The 16,233-nt window shown below is 40.8% G+C and overlaps 1 protein-coding gene across 10 annotated transcripts in view; it reads right to left on the bottom strand.

Annotated features, from left to right (window-relative positions):
- Positions 1 to 16,233, bottom strand: part of FOXP1 (forkhead box P1) — a 598,922-nt gene that overhangs the window by 387,004 nt on the left and 195,685 nt on the right. The window contains exon 4 of one of the 10 annotated variants that reach the window (XM_057554344.1): positions 6,514 to 7,166. The exons of the other annotated variants lie outside the window; for them this stretch is intronic. The gene's annotated coding sequence lies outside the window, so the exon portion shown is untranslated. The remainder of the gene's footprint in view (positions 1 to 6,513; positions 7,167 to 16,233) is intronic. 10 annotated transcript variants of the gene reach the window in all.

The following is a 16,233-nucleotide window of genomic DNA, read 5'->3' as shown; positions in this document are numbered from 1 at the left end:
GGTTGTTGATAGAGTGACAAATGACTAATCAATTAAGAGGGAAAGCATTCACGTGACAGTTAAATTTTTCAGTAATTACCCTGGGCCAGATATGACAAATGAGGACTTTGCTGTCATGAGGCCCGCAGGAAACAACAATACAAGCAAGTGGGAAAGATGAACACACAGATGTGACCTAAGCACAACAGGTCAGAAAAGGCTGCATGTTAGAAATGATCTGGAAGCCTAAGACATTAAAAAGATGAGCAGAACTTAACCAGGGAGGCGGGGCTGGGTGGAGGGTGAAGGGAGCGATTCTATGATTCTCTTGGTCAAAACAGATAAACACAAACACCGGGCCTGAAAAGAATCCATCTTCTGTCTTCTACAATGACTTTAAAAATACAACGTGGGAGTATCACGACTTCCAAACCGAAAAATGAGGCCAAATACATTGACTAATACAGAAATAAAAGAACGCCATTACCCCCTGCTAAGTGTCTCAACGGTGTAACTTAAGACAAAACACTTGTTTTTCTTCCACCGACAGGGAGAAAGGAGTGGGTTAGTCACACTCAAACTGCTTTTCTAAATTATCTGACAAAATAATAGCAGGAGAAACGAGGCAGTTCACAGACCGCACCACTATTCCTTCTTAAATATTCATTTGTCTCCTCCTTCCTATAACTATCAGAATGATCCCTCAAAAAAAAAAACCACAAAAAAACAAAAACAAAGCGGGTTTTGTTTATTCTTTAAACCCATAAGCTCATGAGGATAGAGCACTTAGAATAGGGTCGAGAGACCCAGCTTCTCATCAGCACAGGATCGGCACTGAGCTGTAGCTTTTAACTGGGTCCCCTCATCTGCAGCCTGAGAACAGGGGGTCTGGAGAACTGGAAAGTCCTTTCCGGCACTAGTATCTCATAAAGGGGTTTTCAAACTCACATGCTCATCACGATCACCTGGAAGGCTCATTAAAACAGGACTGCTGGGCCCTAACCCCAGAGTTTCTGATTCAGTAAGGCTGCGGTAAGGCCAGAAAATTTACATTTCTGCCTCCAGATGATGACGCCGCTGCAGCTGCTTGGAGGACGGTGCCCGCAAGTCCTCTGCTTCCAAACTGCCTGTCTGTGCACATCTGGACGCCCAGGTGGAAGACGGTCCTCTCCTAACCAGGACCAGCCGAGTCTGTCTCGGGTGGGGACTCTTTCAGGGTTCCTTGCCCAACCTCTGGGGACCAAGACCTTAGACTCTCTCCCAAGGAAGTCTACTCTCAGGAAAATACCTGAAGCTCTGCAATCCTGTCCCCAGCAGCCGTCCATGTGGTTTGTTCTGACCTCTGAATCAGAAGTGGCTGCCTTCGAGGGCTTTGCATGAGTCTCAAAAGAAGACCCAGCCCTTTGCCATGTCATGTAGGGCCCAACTTCCAGCTCCAACCTCTCCCATACTATTCCCACCCACCCACTCTTATTCCTGCTAATGACTTTCTGTTCCCACACCATACTCTTACTAACTCTGAGGCTTAGGCCTCATCTTTCTCTCTGCCTAGAAAGTTCTTCCTACAGCTCTTTGTATATGGAGATCATTTGTAACCTTTAGACCTTAAATCAAAAACCATCTCGATTCTGAAAACTCCTAGTCCTAAAACTATGAAAAAAACAAAAAACCATCTCTTCCATGCTGCCTTCCCTGATCAGACCATTTAAATGACCCTCTCAAGGTATGGGCCGTATACCGTTTCCTTCATGTATTTTTGTTCTATGTAAATACATTGCTCCTTCATTCCATTATTGACTTTCTCTGCCTCCCTCCACTCAAAGGCAAAGTCTGTGAGAGCAAGGGTCTGCTGTGCTCCCTTCCCCTCTCTGCAACTCTCACACAAAACACAATGACTGTCCTACGGCAGACACTCAAGAAATATTTGTCGCGTGCAGGAATGACTACGTTAATTATCCTACTCTGTCTTTTAATTTAAAAAAAAACCTAAGGAAAAGCCAATAACTATGAGCTATAATATCACAAGTTCCAGAGCCCAGAGTGATGCGTAATGGCATGTGACAAGACTAAAGTTACAGGAATGAAGCATCTGTGCCACAATTTCAGGCTTGAGAAACTGAAGTGGGTCCAGGGCTGGCGAGATCCTTGGTCATACATCTCAAAGCACCCCCAAGAGGCCTGCCCTGTCCTCTACAAGCCATCCCATATCGTTTCTGCAAGGCTGGGTCCATAACCCCTAGACGTCTTGAACTTCTTTCTAATGTCACCCCATTCCTGCTGCCAGGTGCAAAGGCAAAGAAAGTTCTTTGCAAACTGAGCTCCCCTACTCTGGTCGACTCTGAAAAACCACTTGTAAGTGGTATATGTTAACCACAGTTCGTAATTTTGTCACAGGTGTTTGACTAAAAAGGGGACAAAGCCTTTTAAGATAGTCTGCCTCTGTTATGTCATTGTGTATATTCCGCGCCACACCTACAAGCTAACACAGTCCTTTGGTTCTATGCCATGGCAACCAAGAGAGGTAATGCTGCATAATTTTGCTAGGGGCATCCTATAGGCTCAAAAATGTGCACGCCTTGGAGGGGGTGGTGGTGGGATGACTTGGGAGATTGGGATTGACATGTATACACTAATATGTATAAAACAGATAACTAATAAGAACCTGCTGTATAAAAAAATAAAATAAAATTCAAAAATTCCAAAAAAAAAGTTAGCGCCTTTACCAAAAAAAAAAAAAGTTAAAGTAGAATTTTAACACAACTTGTCGTAACAGCTGACACCCATACACTGAGGAGGAAATCAAATGATGTGAGTTGTACCTGGCAGTTCAACAGAATACAGGATAAATACTTTTCACAAGGCAGCCAAACCATCGGTGAGAAGTTTTCTATAATTATTTTTTAAAAATCGTTAACATCTCTTAAGCTTTTTACCAGCCTGGTGGGGTGAAATCAGTGCCAATTCTGGATTGGACACTAATTTACTTATTGTGCAGACTTAGAAAAGTCATTCTCTGAAACACACTGTAAGGAGAAGCTTCATGAATTCAATTATTCCAAAGGTTCTTTCCAGTCCAGACTCTTTGAATCTATGACGTAGTTTCTGGGTTTCCACCTTAGGTGGACACACACAAGGAAAAGGGCCAGCTCACCTCTGCCCCCAACCCCCCCGCCCCATTATAAAACAAATACTGTGAGAACGGCCAGCCTTTATCACAAGCTAAGGTGTGGGGTGGCCATACTCTGGTTTCTTGTATCTGTTCAAAAAAAGTTATGTTTCCATGTACTGCAGGAGGGTGAGCTGATGTAGTAATTACCTGTTACTCTTGACAAGTAAGGTAATTAATGTAGCAAAATACCACTGCAATGTGTGTAAATTTAGACCACCATAATTAAAGCACCCGTCTGTTCAACAAAATGTTCAATTAAGAAAAAATATTGACGGTGCACATTTTTGGAAATTAGAAAACGTATGGAATGAATGAATGTCCCTTAGCTGACATCCGTTTCTAGAATGCTTTCTCAGCAGGGAGCACGCATAAAGGGTTATAACGGAGTAACTTCCACTAAAACACAGAATATTTTTGTACATATACTATTAAGACAAGAGTCTCTTGTGGAAGTATGTTATTGAGCATTCTCATTCTATGTCACATATGCAAGTCAGAAAATGAACTTCAGGAGGATCTGAACCCCCAAACGATAGCAAGTAGCAAAAAGCTGAAAAGTTATTATTGTGCAATAACCCAAGTAACAGGGCTGCCCTCAAGTATCATAACCTGACAGTATGATTACCTACTTGCCAATATTAAAGAGCTACAGATACTAAACACACCCTGGGCAAATAAAACAGCTGCCAACTTCCTGGCACTCTTTGAACAGAGAGACAATGGTATCAAAGTTTGCTTCATTATCTTTTACTCTGGTTTCTTCCTGGGTCTACCAGTCTTTTTTTTTTTTCTTTTATTGAAGTATAGTTGATTTACAATGTTGTATTCATTTCTGGTGTATAGCAAAGAGATTCAGCTATATATATTTATATATATGACACACACACTTTTTCAAGTTCTTTCCCACTATGGTTTATTACAGGATATTGAATGTAGTTCCCTGTGCTGTACAGTAGGACCTTGCTGTTCACTTGTTTTGCATACAGTAGTTTGTATCTGCTATTCCCAAACTCCTAATTTATCTCTCCCTCCCCACCCACCCCCTTTCCCATTTGGTTTGTTTTCCGTGTCTGTGAGTCTGTTTCTGCTTCAGACCCAAAGGTTAACACGCTGAACAAGAAGCCTACCTGGTCCTTCACTTGAAGGAAAGCTGATGTCCTTGCTAATCTGCTTGAGAGCCTCTCTAGCCACGTAAAGAGTCAAATGCCCAAAGAAATTAAACCAGAACTGCCATAAGACAGAGGCAAAAAGAAGTCATCAGTTACCAGGTCAGGAGAAAAGTAGTTACCTCTAAATTTGATCACAGAAAAAAAAAAAAAAAAAAGAGCTCACTGATATCTACGTGGAGAAGTGGGAAACGAGTCAGGGGTTCTTTTTGAGAAGGAAATCCCAGGGGTTTTTCTCTTAATTCTTCTACTCAGATAAATTCAGAGGAAGACACAACAAGTTGGCCTAAGTAGAGAAACAGCTAGAATCCAGACAGACTAAACAGTGTGATATGGGAAAGAAACACTATATGATTTCAGTGTCACTTAATGATGTGTACACTTGCTTTTGGTCTTGTTTTCACATTTTTGTATAGTATATCTTACCTTGGGAGATAGAAAAATCTAGAGAGAAGTAACTAAAAGGCATATTCAAGTGACTTCACAGTTTATCATATGAAATTAAGCCCTAAATGTTCTATATCTGAGAACTTGGATGTATCCCCAAGTAAAGAATAAAAAGTACAAGGAGACATTCTAGATCAAAACATGATGAGGAAATGAAATGGTTTCTCCAACTAAAATACTCTGATTTCGCACTTGGAAATAATAACAATGATCTTAAAAGGACGAGGATGAAGAAATCACTTGCTCTAGCTGTTGACAAAAATAAGGCTGGAAGATCACAGCAGGGAAGAGGATTTTGTAAAAGTATCCTCAGAACTTACATTACCTGGCGGGCACTGGAGTATTAACTTCTAAAATGAACTTTTTTTTTTAGAGCGGAGGGGGTGAGGGAATGAGTGAAATAGGTGAGGGAGATTATGAGGTACAAACTTCCAGTTACAAAATAAATGAGTCACAGGGATGAAATGTACAGCATGGGGAATATAGTCAATAATAATGTAATATCTTTGTATGGTGACAGATGGTAACTAGACTTATCGTGGTGATCATTTTGAAATGTATAGAATTATCCAATCACTATGTTATGCACCAGGAACTAACATAGTGTTGTCAGTCAATTACACCTCAAAAACAAATAAACATAGAAAAAAAGAACAGATTTGTGGTCACCAGGGGTGGGGGAGGGGGTCTAGGTGGGGGGGGGGGAGGGGGAATTGGATGAAGGTGGTCAAAAGGTACAAACTTCCAGTTACAAAATAAGTAAGCACTAGGGATGTAATGTACAACATGATTAATATAATTAACACGGCTGTTAGATATGAAAGCTGCTAAGAGAGTAAGTCCAAAGAGTTCTCATCACTAGGCAGAAATTCTTTTTCTTTTTTTTTTTTGTATCTCTATGAGATGATGGAGGTCCACTAAACTTACTGTGGTAATTATTTCATGATGTATGTAAGTCAAATTATTATGCTGTACACCTCACACTTAGCGTTGTGTGTCAACTATATCTCAACAAACCCGGAAGAAAAAAAAGAAAATAAATTATTTGTAAAAAACTCTCATAGTTAGAAAGGATGCTAAATCTAATTATGATAGGGATGGGGGAAAAGGGGGGACATGAACTGAGGATCTGATGCAAGATTCATGGAATGCAAACTAAAATTTCTGTTTCTCCAATGCTGAATGAACCATCCAAAGAAGACAGGGCAGTCAATACTGTTCTTATTCACTGGGTGAATTTACGGAGGATGAAACCTCCAAAAGCAATTATTTCAAAGATTACATTGGATGGCATCTGATGGGCTATGTAATATTACAAAATATCACAAAAGCCATTTCACATCGATTCTATCACTGCATCCTCACAAACCATTGAGATAATAAGATTAATTCCATCTTATAGACAAGTAAAGTAAGGCCCAGAAGCAGCAAACTGGTATGGCTGAGTTCCCAAAAGCTACTGTACTGGAACAATTTGTTCTCCTTGGAATGGGATAAATGCATTCCTTGGCACTACTGAATCAATTCATAGACAGTATTTGAAAAATATGTCGCCTTAGTACTTAAGAGCTGTGACTTGCATCTTAAAATGTGTACCTTAAAATTACCAGAAATACTGGTTAGTATGTTCCAAAGCAAATGGTAATGTAAGTTATCAGTATAAGTTTTCCCAACACAAGTTGGGAAAAAGTTCTGATTCCAAATTTTGTACTTTAGCCATTTAGTTTAAAAAAAAATCAAAAAGCAACCAACCTGGAACTGGAACTTGTGATCCTATGAACCCAAAACAGCTTAAGTAGTCAGTTATGTCTAGAATTTGCTTTACCCCAAAAGAGGGCTCAAGGAAAACCACGCCACCATCTTCAACTTCCAACTTTATATAAATGAGTTCTTGACTTCACTTTCTTAAATTTATTTTTATTTTATTTATTTTTGGCTGTGTTGGGTCTCTGTTGCTGTGCGCGGGCTTTCTCTAGGTGGGGCGAGCGGGGGCTACTCTTCATCGTGGTGCGTGGGCTTCTCATTGCAGTGGCTTCTCTTTGTTGGGGAGCACGGGCTCGTTGTGGCACGCGGGCTTCAGGAGTTGTGGCGCGTGGGCTCAGGAGTTGTGGCGCGTGGGCTCTAGAACACAGGCTCAGTAGTTGTGGCACACGGGCTTAGTTGCTCTGCGGCATGTGGGATCTTCCCGGACCTGGGCTCGAACCCGTGTCCCCTGCGTTGGCAGGTGGATTCTTAACCACTGCACCCCCAGGGAAGCCCCTTGACTTCACTTTCTTTTAAGCTTTTCCTCTTGACTCTTCAATGGCATTGTGCTACGGTCCTCTTTCATCTCCCAGACAGCATCTGAGAATCATGGGGCTGGAGGATGACTTTTCCAGGTCACATACATCCTCCAGATGTAGAAGCTGATGCAAGAAATTTAAAAAAGGTGACAGGTAGCAAAAGAAGGGAGGACAGAGGAGTATCTAACGATACCTGTCATATTTATTCACCTTTTACCTGTAGAAACTTGAAACTGAGCGACATGCAGAATAGATTCTTCATCCTTTTTCATTCTCAGAATTAATAAAAACTGGAGGAAAAAACTAAATGGTGAATGGGTAAGCAGGAACATCTGAATTGATGATAAGGTGTTAAAATGTGTGAGTCAACGTTTCCTGGGTTTGTTAAAGCAACTTTAACAGACTTCAGGGGGCCACAGTCACTGATGCGAAGGTACCCAAATTCTGATCTCATATGGGCTGCACGCACTGCCTTTTTATGTAAGAGAAAATAATTTTAAATCAGACAGCAAAAACATAGAAAGGTGAGATGGATAGTGACTCCTAGATTGAAATATCCTCTACTACTTAACTTCAGCCTACGCAGCCAGCAGAAGAAAAATAATCGGAACTACTTTTATCTAATTAGGTAAATAAGTATCACAGAAAGGAAATATTTTTTACTTACTATGCACTGTGCTCAGAACTGTTTTTGCATAAGCCCATGCAACCCCCAAGCATCTGATAAACTAGAACATGTTCAATTCCTGAAGTGAGGGAGGTGATTTTTCACCTGCATCTTCAAATGAGAAAATTGAGGCTTAAAAAGATGAAATAACTTTCAGAAGGTCACAAAGTTACTAAGTAGCTTAGCCAGAATTTGAAACCAGATCTCTCTTCCCAACTTGGGTAATTACTTGACAATTATACTACCACACTTAAGAACATATCAGCTAATACTTCTGGTATAAGGTTTCCTGGTTCATGTTGATCCTGGAAAGTAAAGCAACTTGAAAAAACAACTTTATTTTCAGAAGTCTGCTTTGAAATAAAAATCATCTTTTTGCTGGTAACATGAAGATTGATTATTTTTCAGCTTATAGTAGTAATAATTATTATCCTATGAATGCTATACAGAAATGCTTCCCCAGAATTTGGTGGACTTACCTATCACAGTGTAAAGCAAAATATTCCACTATTGTTGCCATCTAAAGTCTCGTACCCTCCAGACGTTTATCTCAAGTTATGAGATGAAGCCACACTGGTGCTAGCTTTCTAACACAGAATTCTGTCAAGAAATAACTTAAGGATTCCTGTCCAAACCATATGTAAAATAGAATCAATACAGCCCAAGAAAATAAAAAGCCTGTATTTGAGGTTTATCACTGAATGAGCCACCACAAAGCGACAGAAAGTAGTTGGATAAGGAGACACTATCCTGGGTCACCAACTTCCCTTGTTCCTTTTGCCAAGGGAGAGGAAATACTAACATCAGAAACTTCTGGAATAGAACGATGTGACACACAAACACCAAAGAAGCTACTGCTGGGAGATGAACGGGTAATACTACATGATACTACATGACACTATCAGCAAGACGAGAGAGGGTAATGGGTTCGTTGGCAAAAATATTCAAGTTCTTACCAACTTCTGGTCTACGAAGTTCTTTTCTTCTTCCAGATATTTGCTCCCTTATCAAAAAAGCCATTCTTTCACCCCCGTCCTCCCCCATCACTAATCTTGGCTGTTTCTAGCTATGATGTTGAACCCTCTCCCTTTCTCTGCCTCTTGCCTCACTCCTGTGCTACCTGTATCTTTATCTTGATGTTATCTGGGTGATGACTAGAATAACGACCGGGTAGAACCAAGAGACAAGGCATTATTTCCTGAAGTTCTCGACTTAAACCACTACAATGATTTTGGGTGGTACAGACATGACAACAAATTACACTGAACTGCATCCTTAGTTGTGTTCTTTCAAATTCCAGTGCAACCCTTCTAATTATGTCAAGGTCAAAGCCTCATTTGGGTGCTGGTCTGACACCTCACACATGCTGAGGTCCACTTTTAAAAAAAGAGAGAACCCTTCCAGCTCAATACCTTAAGAAGAAGTAGGCAACAGTCTACAGTGAGTTTTTATCATGGGTCAGCAAATGACGGTCTGTGGGCCAACCTGGCCTGCTGCTGCTGATTTTTGTAAAGCCCATGAGATAAGAAGAGATTTTATATTTTTGATGGGTTTTGGGGGAAAAAAATCAAAAGAAAAGTAATATTTCATGAAATGAAAATCAGATTTCCACGCCCATAAATAAAGTTTTATTTGAACACAGCCATGCCCGCTCATTTATGTTTTGTTTCCTCCTGATCTGGCGTTACAGAGGAGGTGAGTAGCTGCAAAAGGACCATAAAGGCATGTGAAGCTGAAAATATTTATTACCTGGTCCCTTACCAAAAAGTTTGCCAACTCCTGTGTATACCATCATTCTGCCTTCATAGTATTTATTTTAGGTTACCATCGAGCTCTGGTAACTGATACTACTTTTTCTTTAAAGGGATAATGTAAAAATCTCCTTTTTAAATAGACTGATTTATATTCCAGCAAGTGAAGGAACTTAAAGGGAAACAGAAGCTCATAAAGTATAGGTGGTATTTAGATCAAAATCAGGGAAACCATAAGCAAAGTCAAGAAAAACGCCTGAGAAAGGCAGAGAAGTTTGAAAAATAAGAAACCGAGAAGATGGGTGCAGGCAGGGAGGGGTTGGGATACAAAACTAAAGACTATGTAAATAAGACATCCAGACGTAGCGATCTGTCTTCTAAGGTCAGAGTGGAGTCTGAGCTGTGGACCCCTAGTGGACGGGGGGTCAGGCAGGCTACCCAAGAACACCAGGTTGGCCACCCTCCCCATGGGGAGCAGCAGGGTCTTATTTTACATTCACAGGACCCTGACACATTGGCCAAGAATTCCTCGTCTGGCAATTGGTGAGACAGTCAGTCCAAAACAACCAACGCTGGCTAAGTCAGGTAAAACAACAGCAAAAGGCCAAGCAGCTCAGCATGAGTCTAGGCCAAATGCTTCACAGCAAATATCACTTTGCACTGATAAAATATCCAGTATGACCTAAGAAGAGTCCAATAGCTTTCTTCACTCTGATGGAAATGCTTCCAAGATGCACCAAGCATCAAAGACTTCCTGCATCTTAGAGTAAGTTCACATTACCATCCACACACTTTACACTCTTCAGTGTTTGATATGCACAATGTTTATTCTTTAACAATGAATTTCCTCAACAGCTTGGCTATATTCTTTTTAGAAATTTCTTCCTGTAAAACAATCTTACATTATTGCATTTGCCTCTCATTACTCTTACTGAATATGCATCTCTTCTGTGGCCTTTCAACTACACATTTTTCCCCCAAGAGAGAAATGTTTTTTGGTGGTTCCACCAACAACAATTTCTGTTGTTGAGTCATAGACACCATCAGTGTTAAAATTCATCATCTTTTTCTTTCCATATGATTAATGTTTTTAAAACATGCTAGTAAAACGTAAAACTTACCATATCCGAAAAAAAGCACTTGAAATGCTGGATTTTAAATTGTGGAACTAAGACCAGTACAACTAGAGGTCATTTTTTTCCCCACATCTGCACAGTATTTCAACTGGTCATCACTTCTTAGGTGAATTACAACTCAATTTATCTGCTATTGACTCAGAAGGCTGAGGTTCCCAATTTCTTTTTTAACCACAATGAACTATTTTTATCAAGTTCTAAGCACTCCCACCTACACAGACACTAAGTTTCAGAAGACTCTACCAGCTAAAATTTATTTGTTAGGAATTAATTAATACAGAATATCTACCAAATTGCCAATCAGAGCTCACAGGTTGAGATATTCATGGCCAAAAGCCAAAGACAGTTTGGTTAACCCCTGAGGTGCTATCTCATGCAAATTACTGAATTCACTTTAGGCCTTTTGAAACGTAAAAAAAACCTGCTCAATGAGGTTTACATTTGAAGCTGTGACCCCAGCATCCTTTCCTTCAAACCCCTCTCACACAGAACCAAGGGACAGTTGAGGAGTCATAGGGTTCTGGGGAGGTTGACTCCACCTGGCTCTAGTGGTGGAAAAATATTACCTAGGATATGCTAATTAGTACATGCCATCTCCCTGGCCATCGGCAGAGTGGAATGTGCTGGAAACTTGTCCAATTAGAGCTTCAAGAATCTGTCCAAAAATCTTAAGAAAAGATTCCCCTTTCCTCTCTCCTGCTTGGCTTGTTCAAGTAAATCTACAGCCCAGCAGTTGCTAGGAACCATCTTATGACTGGCCATAGGGGCAGTCTAAAGATAAGTCAGCTCCACTGTGGAAAACAGAGCAAAGAGCCTGATCAAATCTCTCCTGCAGTTCACCCACTAAGGACTTGCCAGCGACCCTGGTTAAGCTGCCCGAACTGGACTTTCTGTTGCTTACAACCAAAATCCTCCTAACTTAAATACTGAAAAACTCCACGATTAGACTTCTCAAAGCCCTGGAATTCTAAGACCGCAGGCAATGGGGACCACTGCTCCAGTGATAGATTTAGATGCGGTATCATAATGTGTAGAATAATCAGTAAGTGTGCATTTCGAGGGTGGTGGATATTTTTCAGAGTTTTTGTAACCCCAGGTCGGGGGCATCACCGTGAAAACTGTGAAAGATAACAACATCAGGAAACTGCCTGAAGTTCCTCATCTAATTATAAGATGGCCATGCTGGCCGACACTAGTAGGGTGAAGTGACATGAGGAGAAGAGCCGGCTCCAGGTGGCTCGGTAACTGCACATGCTTTCAGCTAGATCGGCAGCAAAAGGCATCACTTAACCATTTCATTAACATCCTTCGTTTCCAGGGGAAAAGGGAGAATTCATTACCACAGAAGACGTTGTTTTAAGAATGGCAGACGAGCAGTAAATGTTACAAGGAAGATGAGATGATCAAAGGAACAAATAAAATGCTGTTAAATATCCCTATAAAGTAGGTGTTTGTAAGGCTGAGATTTCGGTTTTTTGCCCCAGTATTCAGAGACAGACTGTTGACCTTGTATAAGAAAATAATTATCAATGAGAAGATGCTGGTATTTAGGGCCTGCACTTCGAAGGCCTCTATGCAACTCAAGGCATAACCTGTTTATTTGGCTTAGTAAAGGGGAGCAATTGAAAAGAATGGAGTTGGATGGGTAAGGCCAAAGTTGGAATAAAACCCTAATATATCTCCCCATGCAAAGCAGTCTCAGTTTTTGCTACATGTGAAGGAGAGGGAGAGGGGAGAATGGGAAGTGGTGTCTACACATGTGTACAGGTGAATAGACGATGCTTTCACCAGTCAGCACGGCAGTCCTTTTTTTCTTTTTCTTTTCCTCTTGTCTAGGTTTTTTTTTAAAAGATTATTATTAGAGTACAGTTGATTTACAATGTTGTGTTAGTTTCAGGTATACAGCAAAGTGAATCCGTTATACATATACATATATCTACTCTTTTTTAGATTCTTTTCCTCTATGGGCCGTTACAGAATACTGAGTAGAGTTCCCTGTGCTATACAGTAGGTCCTTATTAGTTACCTATTTTATATACAGTAGTATGTATATGTCAATCCCAGTCTCCCCATTTATCCCCCCGCTTACCCCCTGTAACCATAAGTTTGTTTTTTACATCTGTAACTCTATTTCTGTTTTGTAGATAAGTTCATTTGTACCTTTACTTTACATTCCACATATAAGCGATATCATAATTTGTCTTTCTCTGTCTGACTTACTTCACTCAGTATGACAGTGTTTAGGTCCATCCACGTGTCAGCAGTCCTTCTTGATACACTACTTGAAATGTGGAAGACAAGGTCCCCAGCTACCCAGCTTGGAAGGAGACGGTGAACAGAAAGAGAAAGCTAAATTGCTGTTTTTAAGAAATATGAGCTGGTGACAAAAAGCAAAAAAAATTTAAAAAAAAGAGGCGAGAAGACAGGAGAAAGAGAGAAGAAAGTACAAGTTTGGAGGTCGACACAGAAAGCTATCCAAGGACAGATTCAGAGGGGGCAAACATTATTTTAAGAACAAGCCTGTAGAACATTTCATTCTAAGTTTCTCTGATGCAAACTTCTTAGAACTCCCTCAAGTTCAATGCCCTGTGTGAGCTGTGTTGGAAGGAAATTATGGAGAGCAGCTGATTTCCAACCCTGAGAGGAGAAAAGCACACAGCAGCGAGAAGAGAGAATATCAAGAGTTCTTTAACCAAAATCAATCATGAAAATGAAGCCTCTAGAAATTCTCATTGGAAGTCCCATGGGGAATAAGACAAAGGCTCAAGCCAATTTTATTAGAATCTCAAAAGTCAGGGTGACCTCCGTTGATAAATGACTTCTCAAACCATGATGACAAAGCCCTCAGCCATATGGCCAACTGGGGACCCCCCAGGAGAAAAGTGGATGATATCCCAAGAGGCACTGGTGTGAAGACTGGCACAATTTTGTTAAATCTATTTTCTTAAAATGAGTATCACTGTCTGTAAAGGGTTCGCATGAATTTCACAGTGTGTGGAACGGGTGGCACGAAAGCTTTTTAAGGTGTTCCAAACCATTCTAACCCTTTTTTTTTTTTTTTTTAATTTTTTGGCTGCACTGTGCAGCATGTGGGATCTTAGTTCCCTGACCAGGGATCGAACCCGCGCCCCAGTGGAAGCGTGGAGTCCTAACCACTGGTCTGCCAGGGAAGTCCCCGAACCATTCTAACCCTTGAGTCGAAGTCCCTGTAAGGAATCAAGAAGGAGAAGCTTAATGTTACTAACATGGGAGGGCAATTTTCATCAGGGTGACAGTTTAAAGAATCCTGAAAGGGAATCACTTAAGTGGCATCTTGAAAAGAAAAAAGGCCACTACCTCATTCTGCAATCCATAACACAAACAGACTTTAGCAATAACACGGCATTTCATTGGCTGTTGGGGAAAATAAATAAAAAGACCTCAAAGTCTTCGCTGTGAACCTTGTTAGGAATTAAGAAGAGGTCTAAAGAAGGGAAGCAAAAAAAAAAAAAAAAAAAAAAATTCTTAACCACCATCCTGCATTGGCCAAAGCAATGGAAGCCGTGAACTTCCCAAATGCACTTCAGCAGATGAATGGATTTTTCAAAGGAGAAAAATATCACCCCACATGAAAAGTTAACACATTTATTGACCACACTCTTAGCCCATATTTCACAACATAATGGTAATCTTGCTGAATTCTGTACAATCCTATTATAGATCACTTAGCATTTACCATAGCATTTAAAGCAGCCAGGCTTCTGGGTTGGAATGCATTGGGGGGTGGGGTATAAAATTCTATGTGTTGGTCTGAACCTTACACTATCTAGAAGTAAACTCCGTCTTCCCTCTATGGCTCTCAGGTCGCAGCACTATGGGGCAGAATCGTCCCTTGTGGGTGGCTCACGGGAGAGATGGATACCTAACCTAACCGGGGGGTGGGAAAAGCTCCCAAGTATACATCTGTGTGCTTGAGGGAACGGCACATGCTCACGATACACATACAAATACACACAGTGATACATATGAATGTATATAGGAAGACATATATAAATATGTACATGAATATGTATACAAATATGAATATGTATAGGTATGTGTCTGAAGCATGGCCTACAAATCTGTCATCTTCAATGTGCAGAAAGGTTTTTCTTTATCTCATGAGGCTGATTTATTTCCCGGTCGCCTTCTCCAGCCACTCTTTCTTCTCCCCTCCCTCCCCCCTCACTAAACCTACCAGTCTGCCTCTCTGTACTCACTCCCTTGGCTTCAGATCTCCATCTTCAGCCCAACTACCTTCCCAGCCTTGTGTTCAGTGTGTATTTCATCATCTTCCAGTAAGATTCCACCTGAGACTGACACCTGCACCTAAAATGACATCCAAACCTCGGCCTGCCCTCTCTCATCTTCTGGGAACAAGAGTGGGGAACACCCACCCGATTCTCCAATCGTCCATCTCTTTCACACCAAGTCCAGCCAATGAAACTTCAAAGGTGTTTTTACCCCTCTGTCTTCTCCTTCCCAATCTCTTCAACGACCCTACTGAAGACGCTGATCGTGGCTCTTCAGAAACATCACCATTTCCTCTAATTTGGGCTCCTCGCTATAGTCTGTAAAATGATGACAGATGAACTATTCTGCAGCCCGGCTCTGACTGAGCGATCGATTCCTGTGCTCGTAGAAACCCTGGTCATGCCCACTGGCTGTGTCGTTAGGGTCTTCAAAAGGCTGGTCCTTGAGTCAAAGAACCAGTTTGAAACCCTGGCTCCATCTCACGACTTCGTGCCCGTGGTAAGACGGCTTAGCCTTTCCAAGACTCAATCTCATCCGTATGGTAAACTGTGGATAATAATAGCGTCCCCTTCCTTGGATACTTGTAAGGAGTAAAACATAACAAACTGTAAATCACTATGCTTGATGTCTTGCCCTCAGCAAATGTTGTCTGCTATTATTAATACTAATTAATGTTACTGAATAAATTCCTTGCTTCTTAACCCAAACCTGAAGTCCTCTACGGTCATGTGTCAGCTACCTACCAACTCATTTTCTCTCTTCTCCTTTACAAACTCTGTGTCCCGGCCAAAGGGAATTATTTGTTGGTCTCCTCAAGTACCAAGCTTTTTGGTCTTTGCTGTGTATCCACTCTGTTTCCAAGAGCCAGGAAGCCATCTCTCTTCCCCTAACCCAAATAACTAAAGTTCACATCTTCAGCAAGCTGTAGCTTAAATTCTCCAGGGGGGTAAAGAAATACCTCGTTTCTCTTAGCACTTTTCCCCTAAGTACAGCATTTGAATATGAACTTTTGTTTTCTCAGAATTGCCTATAGCAATTTTAAACACATATTGAGCTAAGAGGATGAAGGAGTCAAACGACCTTCTCACGCACACTACGGGGCATCATGCATCTCTTATAACACTAAAGTCAAAAGCTGGCTTAATAACTTCATCACCATAAACTCCTCTCTCTACTACTAGTTAGTAAACATACAACCTTTTCTTGGTTAATCTAATACTGCTATAATTGGAATAATTAGTGATTTTATATGTAAAATTTCTAAAATTATATTTCTTTTCTCTTCCCATTATAAGTAAGAATTTCAAATGCTTTAATAAGCCACCATAAGAACAAGTTTTAGCTGTCAGTGGAACCATTTCATA

Source organism: Balaenoptera acutorostrata, chromosome 10 (genome assembly GCF_949987535.1).
Source record: "Balaenoptera acutorostrata chromosome 10, mBalAcu1.1, whole genome shotgun sequence".
Classification (NCBI taxonomy): domain Eukaryota; kingdom Metazoa; phylum Chordata; class Mammalia; order Artiodactyla; family Balaenopteridae; genus Balaenoptera; species Balaenoptera acutorostrata.
The sequence above is the reverse complement of the archived record's forward strand: the minus strand, read 5'-3'. Positions and strand labels throughout refer to the sequence as shown.